We start from the raw sequence: 15,430 nt of genomic DNA on the forward strand, positions 1-15,430 counted from the left end.
GCTTTGCACCTTGGCGCTGTAGTAATGCTGTTTCATTTAGCTGTATTCATGAGTATTCATGTATGGTTAAAATGCCTATTGAATTTGAATTGAATTGAATCGACTGCTCATCCTAAATATGCTTGATTAATTGGCTGAAACTCTCTTCTAAGACAAATGTAGATAAGTTAAATTCAATAGATATTGAAGTGCAACATAAAGTACAGCTGAAACTCAATGTCAATACCTGCATTTAGCACTAGTCACTGAAGATAAACCTTTTTCCATGTTCAATGGTAATCAGATCAAACCTATTTTCACCTTTGTCAGTTCACCATTTTAGACAGTGGTGAAAGAGCCTTGTTCGCATGTGTTTCTTGGTCCCTCTGAGAACTTCATTGCTAATGGGGCAGTAGAAATTTAACTGCATTTATCAGATGGATTATAAATGAGCCTAATCAAACTTTGGCTATAGCTGCTGGGAAAGAGTGGAGTGCAGAAGAGTGGTTAGGTTCTTTAGAAGTGACTGAAGGTTGGTTATTACATTGAAAAGACTGTAGAAAGTTAGCATAAATAGGTCTTTTTCTCAGGCTACAGTGTTGATCCTAGGACCCTCTAAGTTCCAAGTTAAGCAAGAAGTTGATAAAAAGTTAATTTATTGGATCTTGAACATGCCTACATGGTAATAGCACTGAATTACAGGTAGAAATCTTGAATAAACAGAGGTGGAAGAGAAAGCAACACAATAAATTCTGCAGTTGCTGGAAATTCAAGGTAAAACATACAAAATGCTGAAGGAACTCAGCATGTAAGGCTATGTCTATGGAAAGAATAAACAGTCAATATTTTGGGCTGGGACCCTTCGTTGGGACTGGGGAAGAAGGGGGAAGAAGCCAGAAAAAGAAGGTGGGAAGAAGGGAAGGAGTACAAGTTAGAAACTGATAGGCGAAGCCAGGTGGATGGGGAGGAAAGATGAAGTGAGTATCTCTGAAATGATAGGTGGGAAAGACAAAGGGCTGATAAAGGAGAAATCTGATAGGAGAGGAGAGTAGACAATGAGGGAAAGAGAATGAGGAGAGACCCCAGTGGGAGTTTATAGGCAGCTAAAGAGAAGAGAAGAGGTAAGAGGGGAGCCAGAGTGAGGGATGCAAGAAGAGGGAAGGGGAGGAGGTAAAATTACCAGAAGTTAGAGAAATCTATGTTCATGCCATTAACTTGAAGGCTGCCTCGAATGAATATGAGATGTTGCTCCTTCATCCTGAGAGTCACTCCATAATAGCAGTAGAGAATGTTATGGACTGACATGTCAGAAGGTGAATGGGGATTGGACTAAAAATGATTAGATACCGGGAAATCCTACTTGTTGAGGACAGAGGTGCTTGACAAAGCAGTCCTCCAATCTATGTCGCGTCTCAACAATGGAGGGGAGACCACACTGGGAGACCAGATACAATAGACAATCCCAACAGATTTGCATGTGAAGTGTCGCCTCACCTGGAAGGACTATTTAGGACCCTGAGTGGAGGTGAAAGAAAAGGTGAACGGGCAGGTGTAGTACTTCAGCCATTTGCAGGATAAGTGCCTGGAGGGAGATTAGTAGGGAGGAGATCACAAAGGAAGCGACCTCTGTGGAAAGCAGAGTGTGGGGGCGTAATGGTGTGTCTGGTAGCAGGATCCCATTGAAGTTGGCAGAAGTTGCAGAGAATGACGTGCTAGATGTGGAGTCTCATGAGGTGGTAGGTAGGGAAAAGAAGAACTCCATCCCTGTTAAAGTGATAGGAAAATGCAGTGAGGACGGATGTCTGCAGAATGGAGGAGGTGCAGGTGAGGGTGGCATCAATAGTGGAGGAATTAATGGAAGAGAAGGGTGGAAATTTGGTGCTGCTTCACGTACCCATGCTGAGCTCGTCGACTTTATCAACTTTACTTCAACTTCCAACCTACCCTTAATTTCACTTGGTCCAGTTCTGACATGCCTGTCTGCTTTCTTGATCTCTCTGTCTCTATCTCTGGGTGGAAACTGTCAACCTATATCCTTTATAAGCTTACTGACTCTCACAGGTATTTTGACAATACTTCTTCCCACCCTGTCACCTGTAAAAATGCTGTTCCCTTTTCTCAGTTCCTTTGCCTCCACTGCATTTGTTCACTGTATGAGGCTTTCCTTCCCAGAATATCAGTGATGTCTGTCTTCTTCAAAGAATAGGGTGTCCCTTCATCCACCATTATGCCTCTCACCTACAACTCTTCCATTTCCTGGACATCCACCTTCATCCTATCTACCTGATGCTTAATATGAATAGAGTTCCTCTTGTCCTTACCTACAACCCGTGAGCCTCCACATCCAGCATGTCAATCTCTGCAACTTCAATGGGATCCTACAACTAATCATTTTACCTCCACTCTCCACAGAGGGATTGCTCTCTCCCTGATTCCCTTATCCATGCACCCCTTTCTACTAATCCCCCTTGGCTCAAACATCGCCAAGTACTGAACTCTGTCTGTATTTGCCGCCAGGAAGTGCAGTTCCCATGATCTTACCTCACACATTATCCCTGAAGAATTCGCAGGATAAGAGGGGTACATCTGAAAATTGATGCAAACTGTGGCAAACGTATACATCAGAAAATGTAACAGATCACCTGGTTGGGCCAGATCTACAGTGTTTCTGCAACAGACTGCTGAGAAATTTTATGACAGGCGACAACATTGAAAATCTGGCTAAGTGGTGTCACAACAACAAACTCTCACTCAAAGTCAGCAAAACCAAGGAGATGATGAGTGACTTCAGGAGGAGGTCCGTGAGTTAGTCCTCATTGGAGGATCAGAGGTGTAGACGGTCAGCAGCATTAAATTCCTCATTTCAGAGGATCAGCCCTGGGTGCTGCACGTGAGTACCATTATAAATAAAGCATGAGAAGATCCAGCACGTCATCCAAAACTTTGACAAACTTCAAAAGATGCATAGTGGAGAGTATATTGGCTGGTTACGCCAAAGCCTGGTATGGAAACACCAATGCACTTGAACAAAAAAGCTTACAAAAATAATATATAGACCCCAGTCCTTCAGAAGTAAAGCACATGGATTGCTGTTTCAAGAAGGCAGCATCAATCATGAAGGACCTTCACCATCTAGGCCATGCTCTCTAATCATTGCTGCCATCAGGAAGGAGTTACTAGAGCTTCAGGACCCATATCACCAGGTTCAGGAACAGCTATTACCACTCAACCATTTGGTTCTTGAACCAGAGGGGATAACTTCACTCAACATCACTCACTCCATCTTGTTTCTTGTAGTTATTCTGAATGGCCACAAGAAAATAAATCTCAAGGTTGTATTTGGTCAGGTAATTGTACTTTGATAATAAATTTACTTTGAACTTTGAAAGATACTCTTCCATCAACTATTGGCTCTGTCAAGCTGTCATGGTTTTCCCTAATACTTAGATATATTCAAAAAACTGGAAAATGAAATGTTATTCAAAATGTTAATGATAAAATATTTTAAAATACAAAATATAAAACCAATACAAAATATTTGAGCAATTAAAGCTATACACCAAATGCAAATAAATTGTAAAAACCTGTTCAACTCATCCTCACTTTCTTTTTAAAATCCTTTAAATTTCTGGAGGGTGAATCAAGGGAGAAGTACAGGAAGGTAGAAACGTGAAGGATGGGCAGATAAAATCAGGTGAAGGATGGTGGTGGGGAGGGGTGGGGATGGAAAATATGAACAACTGAAGACAGATCCTGAGTGGATCGAGGGGAGTGGGAAAAGAACACAAGGCATGATTAGCTAAAACAGGAAAATTTAATGCTGATGCTATTTGAGCTGTTGGTGCCAAGTGAAATTTGAGGTGCTATTCTTCTAGTTTGTGCCTGACCTCTCTGTGGTAGTAGAGAAGGTCGAGGATAGACAAGTTAGTGTGGGAATGAGAGGAGCTCAAGATGGCAGTTACCAAAATACTCAGCCGCTCGGCAAAGCAATCAACAGATCTACACTTGATCTCACCAATGTAGAGGAGGCCACATTGCGAATAAAGTGCAATAGACCAGTCTGGAGGAAGTGCAAATGAATCTCTACCTTTCTTGGACAGGCTGTTTAAGTCTCTGGATGGTGGTGAGGGATGAAGCACCTTTTACAGTTGAAGGGGAAAGTGGCAGGAGATGGATAGATATGAGTGGATGATTGGGAGTGATGAGCGGAGCAGTGAGTTGTGGAGAGAGTGATCCCTGTAGAAAGTGGAACAGAGGTCTCCTTGCTCTCGTCTTGTTTCCATGAATATTATTTTGTGGGAGATTGCTGAACAAAATTGGCTGCAGATTTTATGAACCACATAACGTTTGTTTCCAGTACAGCAGCTGGGTCTGCTTGAAACATGTACATTATCTCCCAGCCAATAATGTGAAGGGTACTGTTTAAATGCAAGTTGAAATTGTAATTAAAGATAAATGAGAGGATAATGTGGATTTTGGCAGTTTACACTTGCTTTTATGCCAGTTTTCCGCTCCTAGTAATTTTGCAGTACTTAATGCTGATCAATTAAATACAGGTACGACTAACAAAGGCCATAAAACCATAGGATGACAAAATAATCTAACAATTTGCCTGTTATGGAAGGAATCCTGCAATTCCACCCCAAACTCACAGTAATGCAATTCATTCTTATATAGTCTCTGAAAAGGCAGAACAAATGAACTGTTTAAATTAGACGAGTGTATTAGAATGTAATTTAATGAAAGAGCCTCACTAATTGCTATTGACTCAGCATCAAATCGGACAAGACAAAGTCAACTTCAGTCCATATAAAAGTGCGAAGTCATTCTTATTAACACCTGTAAACACTTGTTATCATTGGAAAAGCTGTCCCAAAAATAGGTCAATCAACGAACTAAGCTGGACACAGCAATCTTTATTTCAGCCATATCTCTGACACCTGTATTATAATCGCTAGCTTACAATCTTAGTAGGTCGTGGCACTGTGCTGTAAACTGATGAGGAAGTCATCTCAGGAGTCCTAACACTGCCTGCAGACCCTGTACATTCAAGTTACAAATAAGTTTGGCTGGATCAACGTGATATAAGTTTGGGTAAACTCCCTGTCGTATTTTCATTGAGTGGGAGACTAGATTAAATTTCCTCTTTATATTCATTGCAAGATAACAGAAAATCCACATCTATCCTGCACTGCCATTCCACCCAGCAGACTGGAGGACAATCATGTATATTTCTCTTCGCTTCATATCGATTTGTATTCTAATTTATACCACTCCCCTTTGTATGTCCCGACAAAGATGCGATGTCTTCCTTCTCTATCAGAGAGAAGAAGATGGTGGCGCGACGCAGCGCACAGCAGCCACTCCGGTGATGAATATCTGTTATTTATCAAGTAGGGTGCCGTGCACAATCCTGATTTGATGGAGACAGACGTGAGAGCACGGAGGAACATTTGGTGAAACTTCTGAAATGCCTGTTTCACTGCCGCTGCTACTGTGTGATCCAGAATCCCGGAGGGGAAGGCCCCGAGTCCTCGGCTTTGCTTGTTGCTCGGTGGCCAGGGCAGGGTCGAAGCGCTCGGCAGAGATGGTGCTTGGTGCTCGGTGTCAGAGGGCTGGTCGAAGGCTCAAAGTTTTCGGACGGACTCAGACACAGCTGCAGTTGGGTGCTTCCAATGCAGGGGCAGGTTTGTGGCGCTTGGAGTTTCATGGCAGGGAGAGTTTCTCCCTTCTACCGTCTGCGTGAGGTGGTGGGCTATCAGGACTTGGAGATTTTTTTTTACCGTGCCCTTGGTCTGTTCTTTATCAAATTACGGTATTGCTTTGTACTGTTGTAACTATATGTTATAATTATGTGGTTTTTGTCAGTTTTAGTCTTGGTCTATCCTGTGTTTCTGTGATATCATACTGGAGGAACATTGTATCATTTCTTAATGCATACATTTCTAAATGACAATAAACGAGGACTGAGTGTCCTCATAATCTAATCTAAAAAAAGCTATGCTCCTATTGGGTAAGTGGAAACAGATCATTTTCTCATTAATTAGTCTGGCATGATGTTTTGTGTGTTTCTAAAACAAAAATATTAATTGAATTTAGGATTACTTGACCTTCTTGCCATCTTTTATTAAAGGTGGCTCAAAGATTGGTCTCAGCTGTCTGCATTCATAACTCTCAACAAATTAAAAAAAAACACTTTTTGCATGCTGTTTTGCTCTGGGTTTTCACTTCTCATCTCTGTGAATAATACACAATGCTCACTAAATGATTTTTAGATCCCTTTCAGTATACGAGAAAGCTATCTTCACTCAGCAAAAGTGTTGCTCATGAACTGATAGGAATTAGAAAGCATTTTCAATTATCATAGTCTTGTGTACTGAGCTAGCATTTTTGCTTGTGTCTTTTCTATGTCATATTAATTAAAAACACTGATAATATTTCAGATAAACAAGTAGTAAATCCACCCACCAATCTGATCTGGGCAGAAGAATTTGATTTTTTTTTGTATCCAATTCTAATCCAAGTGTAATCATCTTCCTGGGAGGGTTGGATCCCTTTAATAGCGAAAGTGAATCCAGACATTGCTTTCTTCTATTATTCATGTATTTGGTAAATTATTGATGTGTTTGGTGAAGTGCAATGCCATCAGGAGATGTCTGTCACCTTTTGTAAACCAACAAAAACACAGAAAGGAACATTTATAGAAACAACTCTCACCTCTCTTCTGTGCTGAGGGGAATCAGCATACGTACACAGATGAATTTCTAACTGCATTTCTTCTGAAGTAACACTGCTGAAAAAAACAGTAACACCAAGGAATTTTGCAAACATTTTCCCTTGCCCAAAATCCATCTCTTTTTTGTCTGTGTATGACACAAGTTTTACTCCAATGATATAACGTCAAGGCAGATATTGGGATTTTTTATTTGTATTCAAATATAAAAGAATTACACAAGAGTATTATAGTTGCTCTATTAATCAACTCTCTTAGAATTAGAGCTTCACGTTTCCAGCTGCATTAGGCATAGTCAATATATTTTCTGCCCGTTAAACAAATTATTCTATCAATAGTCCTGTGTTTATATTTGTTTGTAAGTTCTAACTAGAGCCCTGAGGGCAAGTTATCAGATGCTTGGCATATTGGTTGCCATTGTGAGAGCGACAGCCTTAGGAGATGTTCTGTGAAGATTCTGGTCAAGTGGAATACTTTGTATGTTGTGTGAAGTAATGAACTTTACAATAGCAGAGGCAACAGCAAGTCGGAGTTTGGAAAAGCAGGTACAGTGAAGAGCATTGGAGTGATTATAGGAAAATAAAGAGACGTTGTGGACTGAAGCTGGGAACAGTGAAATTTCAGGTTATACACATATGAGTATTGAGGGGTAAAACCCGACTCGTGAAAGTTTTCCTAAGTTGTTGACCATATACATCCAAAATATCCATCAGGGATCCATGAGGGATTTAGTACACAGTTCCAGCATGGCACTTCATACTTGTACGGGGTCTTTCTTTTTTGTATGTTAAATTTAAAATGGCTTCTTTGTTATGTTATACTTGGGAATGCTTCTTTGGGTCTTTCTTTTTTGTATGTTAAATTTAAAATGGCTTCTTTGTTATGTTATACTTGGGAATGCTTCTTTGTTATGTTAAATGCTGAGAAAGTCTCTAGCTAGACACTTGCTTGGGTTAATACAGACAGCAGGGTGTTATTAGCCAATGGGTGTTCATGTATCGTTTTGTTTTCGGATGATAATGCTGTCTCATATGACTGGCGATGGGGTTTTTGGCGGAGAGTTGGAGGAGAGACGGGGAGGACGGCGGACGTGCGGAAAGGCTCTGGTTGATCACTTCGGGTGGTCCCGAGCCGTGAATCGACAGGATCCGGGTGGTCGTCAGGAATCGATTGAGCTCCAACGGTTGCGCGTGAAGAACTTGGACCTTGATAAGTCTTGGTGCCTTTTTTTCATTACTTCCTTTTCTGTATCAAATTTATATTAATGTCATAGACTTAGTAATATCTATAAAGTGTACTTGGTAAAACGTACTGAGTGTGCTGGCTGATGATTGATGTCTGGGATTGATTCGGGCGGCAACCGACTCCGTGGGAAGCGTTGAGGCAGGTGCTCGGTGGGATTTCCCCTAGACATATATGAGCCAATATAACTGAGCGTTACATACTAAAACATTACAAATAAAAGCAAAAGTAGACCTCAAGGCCCACAGTGCCTACTCTCCCATTTCTTGTGTTCTTGGCTGGCCCTGTGCTTAACTCCACTAGTCTGCCTGTTTTTCCATAGGCCCTCATACCCTGGTACCCAAGAATTTCAGCCTCAAAAACTAGGTATTCATAGCCTTCTAAGTTACAAAATTCTGAAGATTTATAGCTTCTCCTTAATTAAGTATCAAATAGTGACTCCTGATCTTGCCCCAGTTATAGACTCTCAATTTCAAAGAAATATCCTCTTAGCATCTAGTTTCTCAATCTATCTTAGAATCTTGTAGATTCCATGATATCATCGCTCATTCTTCTAAAGTTAAATGAGATGAAGCGCTGGCAGATGGTCTATGTAGAGTAGAACATTATCTCTAAGATCTTTCATCAGAAAGATCAGGTCTTTGATCTGAAACATTAACTCTACTTCTCTTTCCACTACCTGACCTGGTAAGTGCATCCTGCCATTTCTATTGTTGTTCTTTCAGATTTCTAGCACCCATAGATATTTTTATTATTTTTAGTTAACACAGATTGTTTGAAAACTCTATTTTGAGTTCCTTTTTCTCCATACTTTTTTCCACAGATGCTGCCTGGCTTGTTAAGTTGCTCCAGCATTTTGTGTGTGTCACTCAGGTTTCTAGCATCTGCAGATTTTCTTGTTTGTTACCTACACTTGACCTGTTTTGTGCATAAGGTTCATTCGATGAGATTATCCCATGTGATCACACCAAAACAGGTCAGGCCCTTTTACTCCACAGAGCCTCAATATTATGGATTAGCCTGTCTTTGTAAGTTCCTTTGAAAACACTAACTGAGATAAATTGGGAATTATTTCAAACCTTTACAGCAAACACAAGTGTCTGTGCTTTGAATGGAAATTCTGCCTTGTTAAAGTCAACCAAGTAACAAATAGTGAAAGCTAATTTCTTTTTTCAAAATTTGTTGTAAAAAATGAGAAACAAGGAATAGTATATAACTTACTTCTTTACTCCTTGCATCAAATACACTGGGCCTCAGTCACATGGAAACCCAACTCTGTTTACCAGGCCTCAGTCACATGGAAACCCAACTCTGTTTACTAGGCCTCAGTCGCATGGAAACCCAACTGTGTTTACCGGGCCTCAGGCACATGGGAACCCCCCTGTTTTTACTAGGCCTCAGGCACATGGGAACCAAACTTTGTTTACTGGGCCTCAGTCACATGAGAATAAACGGTGTTTACTAGGCCTCAGGTGCTTCGAAACCCAACTGTGTTTACCAGGCCTCAGGCACATGGAAGCCCAACTGTTTTTACTGGGCCTCAGGCACTTGGGAACCCCCCTTTTTTTTTAGGCCTCAGTCACATGGGATTCAAACTGTGTTTACTAGGCCTCAGGTGCATGGAAACCCAACTGTGTTTACCAGGCCTCAGGCACATGGAAGCCCAACTGTTTTTACTGGGCCTCAGGCATATTGGAACCCAACTGTGTTCAATAGGCTGAGTGACAATAGAAATAGTATTGTTTTATTTTGCACCACAAATTGATTTAAATTGGAACTTTATATTTTCTTTTGTGTGTCAAGAATTAATAGTAATTATTGTCAATGAAGATGTTGAGGCACAACTGAGACAGTAACTGAGACAGAATAATTCATTTCTGGTATTAGCCTGGAAGTGAGGAGGGGGATATTTCCCTTCATGGCACAACCACAATCAATTTGACATACATGAGTAAGATTGTGTCCTTTATTTCCTTCTATAAATGCTCAGGTGCAGTATCAGATGCATTCTGTGGTAAACTGCATACCATATTCAGCATAAAAGATGTCAAACCACTTAGTAGAAGCAGCTAACTCTAACTGTTCATCTCCACTGTGCTTTAGAGCTTTCTTCACTGTATAGTTTTCTCAGTCTTGGCTGTCTGGCACACTTGATCTTGGGGGATTGCATAGCTGGCTACAGATGAGTTGTCGATAATTGTCAAAAGCCAATTTGTTTGACATTTTGTTCACAGTTGCGTTTTAAACTTACATTCATATGAGTCATATTTCAACGCAATTGTATGAATTTACTTTCAACTTCATTTCTCAGATCTCCAGATGAAGGATCTGCTAACTGATTCTGCTGTCTGAGTGAACATATGTTCATACCTGGACGCCTCACAATTTGCCCTAAAACCTCTCTCGATTTATATGACCAACTAGATATTCTGAATACATTGGAGTAAGTATCAGGTTAATTATAAACGTGAGAAATTCTGCAGATGCTGGAAATCCAAAACAACTTACACAAAATGCTGGAGGAACTCAGCAGGTCAGGCAGCATCCATGGAAATGAACAAACAGTCAACGTTTCAGGCTGAGACCCTTTTTCAGGACTGGAAAGGAAGGGGAAAATACCAGAATAAAAAGGTGGTGGGGGGAGGAAGAAGGATAGTTAGAAGGTGATAGGTGAAGCCAGGAGATTGGGAAAGGGAAACAGCTGTAGATGAAGGATTCTGATAAGAGAGCAGAGTGAACCATAGGAGAAAGAGGAGAAGGGGCACCAAGAGGAGATGATAATCAGATGAGAAGAGGTAGGAGGCTAGAGTGAGGAATGGAAGAAGAAGGGAGGTGTAGGGATACTTTTTTTTACCAGAAGGAGAAATCAATATCATGCCATTAGGTTGGTTAAGTTGGTTTATTATTGTCACATATTCCAAGATAGAGTGAAATACTTTGTTTTGCATGCGGTCTAAATGGATCATTTCAAACATAAGTACATCAAAGTATAATAAAAGGAAAAACGATATCAGAATATACGATTGTGTTACAGTTAAAGGGAAAGTGCAGTGCAGGTAGATAAATAAGGGTGAAAGGTCATGATGAGATAGTTTAAGAGATCAAGAGTTCATCTTTATTGTAAAAGAGGTCAGTGCAACAGTGTTATACCAGCAGGATATAAATTATCGTTGAGTTGTAAAGACCAAAAGGAATTCTGAATATTAAACTGACCAGTGACTATCCCAGAATATAATTCTTACCCTGTCATATTAAAGTGGTTGTATTTCAATTACATACGGCATTGGTGCAAGCACATCTAGACTATGAATTGTATTAATCAATTCATTATGTAAAGGTTCAAATGCATTAGAATTAGTTCCAAGAAGGTTTATTAGACTAAGTGAATTGAGTTATAATAAGAGGTTAGGCAGGACAGATTTTGATTTATAGGAGTTTAAAAGAGGAAGGAAACAAATAAAATCCTGATGGATTTTGACAGGGTGAAAGTGGAGGGGATTTTTCTTTGTGGAAGAATTTAGGATTAGGAGTCAACATTTTAAGAGGAAAGAATCGACCTCTAGGAATTTTCTGTGTTATCTGCTTTTGGAATTGTCTTCTTCAAATCGCCATGAAAACTGGTTTTTAATTTTTCTAAGGCAAATGAAATAGATTATTGATAAGTGAGGGAATCTGGGGTTATCAGGGGTAGGTGAGAAAGCAGTGTTGAGTTCAGTATCGGATCAGTCAACTGCAATCAAATTATTAGATGGAGTTCAAAGGGCTGAGTGGCCATATGCAGCCTCTAATCTCTATGAATTTTTTTTTCCATGTCATTGGAATGGAGATTCCCATTCCCTGCTGCAGGAGCATATCTCCTGAATTTAAATGGCTGCATTGTTGAAAAAAAAAAGCCCCAATTCCAGCAATACTTTCTTCCTTCATTTGTCCTGTAGCTTTTTGCTTTCTACAGAATTAATTTTAAAAATGCCTTCTAAAGTAAATTTATAGCCTTATTGATAAATTTATGACTAATATTTTGATTTGTTTGCTAACCACACTGTTACTGAAGAACTCATCCGGACTCAATCCTCTTTCATAATACATAAACCAATGCACAGAATTCATTTTAAGCCATCCATCGCTCCCTGAAATGAATTGATTAGAACCTTTGAAATAATTCCACTTCGTTTATTTTTGTATATGAATCCAAGAGGAGTCAAAAAAGTTCCAAATGCTTTCATATATATTCAAACAAAAATATAGTTCCCGCATAAGAAACATTCTTGTACAGAATATCTAGTTTTAAAATATAATGACAGGGGAATTAATGTTTTTATTTCAGGTTATGGCATGGATATTTCAGAAGTATCATTGGGCTGGAAATTATAAATCCTATGTTCGAACCACAGTCCATAAACAGAAAACAACTGTGGTTGACAATACGCAGGCTATAATGAATATATTTCAACACATTCAGAAATGGCAACTCTCAGATGACAACTGAAGCAGAACTTTCACTTTGAAGTCAACCCTGGAACTGACTACAAATACTTTACTCTGGAGCGCAGCAGTGTTGAAGATGATGCCTTTCAAAATGGAATTTAAATCGTGGCACTCCCAACTCTCTCAGGTGAGAATCCAGGATGACAAGGTCACTAGCTCTGCTTTGGGCTTCGTAGCACCGAGATGACAGCAAAACATACATCAAACTGCTGTTTATTGATTACAACTTGGCATTCAACAATATCAACCCCTCAGTATTAATCAACAAGCTTCAAAACCTGGGCCTCTGTACCTCCCTCTGCAACGGGTCATTGACTTCTTCATCAGGAGTCTACAGTCAGTGCGGATTGGTAATAGCATTTTCTTCTCACCGTCAATAAACACAGGCACACCTCAAGGATTTGTGCTTAGCCCACTGCTCTACTCTCTCTACATCGATGAATGTGTAGGTTGGCACAGCTCAAATGCCATCTATAAATTCATAAATGGTGCCACTGTTGTCAGTAGAATCTTGGATGGGTGTTGAGGAGGTGTACAAGAGTGAGATAGATAGGTGGTTGAGTTTTGCTGCAACAGCAGCCTTGCACTCAACAACAAGAAGACCAAGGAATCGATTGTGGAATTCAGGAAGGGAGTGCTGGGAGAAATCACAAGCCCCAGTCCTCACTTTGGGATCAGCGGTGGAAAGGATGAGCTGCTTCAAGTTCCTGGGTGTTTAACATCACAGTGGGTTTAACTTGTGCCCAACATATTGATGCAATCATGAAGAAGGCATGCCAGCATCTCTACTTCATTAGGAGTTTGAACAGATTAATTATATCATCAAAGACTCTTGCAGATGTGTATGGATGTTTGGCAAAGAGTATTCTGACAGGCTGCATCATAACCTTGTGTGGAGGCTCCAAAGCACGGGGACGTAGACTCAGATGGTGGTTGCAGAGGGTTGTACATAGATAGTGGTTGCAGAGGGTTGTGGACAGATAGTGGTTGAAGAGGGTTGTAGACTCAGATATCACTGGAGAGGGACGTGGACTCAGATAGTGGTTGCAGAGGGCTGTAGTCTCAGGTAGTGGTTGTAGAGGGTTGGAGACAGATAGTGGTTGAAGAGGGTTGTACATAGACTCAGATAGTGGTTGTAGAATCAGATAGATGTTGTAGACTCAGATAGTGGTTGTAGACTCAGATAGTGGCTGCAGGGGCTGTAGTCTTAGATAGTGGTTGTAGACTCAGATAGTGGTTGAAAAGGGTTGTAGTTTCAGATAGTGGTTGTAGACTCAGATAGTGGTTTGCAGAAGGACGTAGACTCGGGTAGTGGTTGTAGACTCAGGTAGTGGTTGTAGAGGGACGTAGACAGATAGTGGTTGTAGAGGGTTGTAGACTCAGGTAGTGGTTGTAGAGGGCTGTAACAGATAGTGGTTGCAGATGGTTGTAATAAATAGCGGTTGCAGAGTGTTTTAGACTCAAATAGTGGTTCAAGATGGATATCGACTCAGATAGCTCCACCAGGAGTACAACCTTCTGCACCTTTTGGGTGGCATGGTAATATAGTGGTTAGGGAAGCACTTTATAGAGATAGCAATCACTGACCAGCGTTCAATTCCTGTCACTGTCTTTAAGGAGATTGTACGTTCTCTCCGTGACTGCATGGATTTCCTCTGGGTGGTCTGATTTCCTCCACGTTCCAAAGATGCATGGTTATGTGTTGTGAGTTGTGAGCATGCCATGCTGGCATGGGAAGCATGGTGACATTTGCAGGATGTACAACACAATCTTTGCTGATTTTATTTGATGCAAAACAATGTACTTCACTGGACATTTTGATGTACATGTGACAAATAAAGCTAATCTGTATCTCTTTATCTCTTTATTGAGGACATGTTCAAGAGGCAGTGTTGCAAGAAGGTGGCATCCATTATTAAAGACCCTCACTATCCAGGACATGCCCTCTTCTCATTACTGCAGAGTAGTAAAGTTAATCAGTCCCATTATGGGTCCATAGTATCCAAAACACCTGCAAAGAGCAGTGCCTGAAAAAGGCAATGCCCATCATTAAGTACCTCCACCACCCAGGGCATACCCTCTTCTCATTGTTACCATCAGGAAGGATCCTAAAGGCACTCACTCAGCGATTGACGAACAGCTTCTTCCCCTCTGCCATCTGATTTTTAAATAAACGTTAAACCCAAAAAACACAACATCACTACTTTTTTTTCTGTTTTTGCATGACTTATTTTAATTTATCTACTTAATCTACATATATGGTATGTACTTGCAGTAATTATATTTATCATATATTGCATTGTACTACTGCAGCAAAGTTAACAAATTTCACAACATATGCCGATGATATTAAATCTGATTCTGATTCTAATCAGGAAGGAGGTACAGGAGCCTAAAGACCCACTTACAATGTTTTAAGAACAGCTTCTTCCACTGCAGATTTTTGAATGTTCCATGAACACTATCTCATTATTTCTCATTTGCACTCTTTATTTGTTTAAGTAACTTATGTAATTTTTATTCTTGCACTGTACTGCTACCATTGAACAACATCTTTCTTGACATATATCAGTGATGTTAAACCTAATTCTGATTCTTGGGATCTCTTTTCAGCCAGTTATTCCCAATGTTCTAGTCTATATTTATCCTCCAATCAACGTCAGTGGGAAATAGATCAACTGGCTGTGGCTGTTCAGGGAATTTGCTCTGCTCAAATTATCTGCCACTCCATTTGGTTGCCTGGTGGTGATGGAAACCACTGTATCTGTTTATTATTATAAATAAATGTATATCTTGTACAGGTTGAGCACCCCTTAGCCAAAATTCCAAAATCTGAAAACCTCCAAAATCCAAATTATTTTTGAGCGCTGACATGTTATCACAAATGGAAAATTCCGCAAGATGCTGGGAAGGTTCCCAGGCGGTGCACAGGTCTCTGCACATCAAAGACAGTTCTTTGAAGTTATCTCATTTCTGTAATGAACAGGAATT

This window comes from Mobula birostris, chromosome 11 (assembly GCF_030028105.1).
Source record: "Mobula birostris isolate sMobBir1 chromosome 11, sMobBir1.hap1, whole genome shotgun sequence".
Taxonomy (NCBI): Eukaryota; Metazoa; Chordata; class Chondrichthyes; order Myliobatiformes; family Myliobatidae; genus Mobula; species Mobula birostris.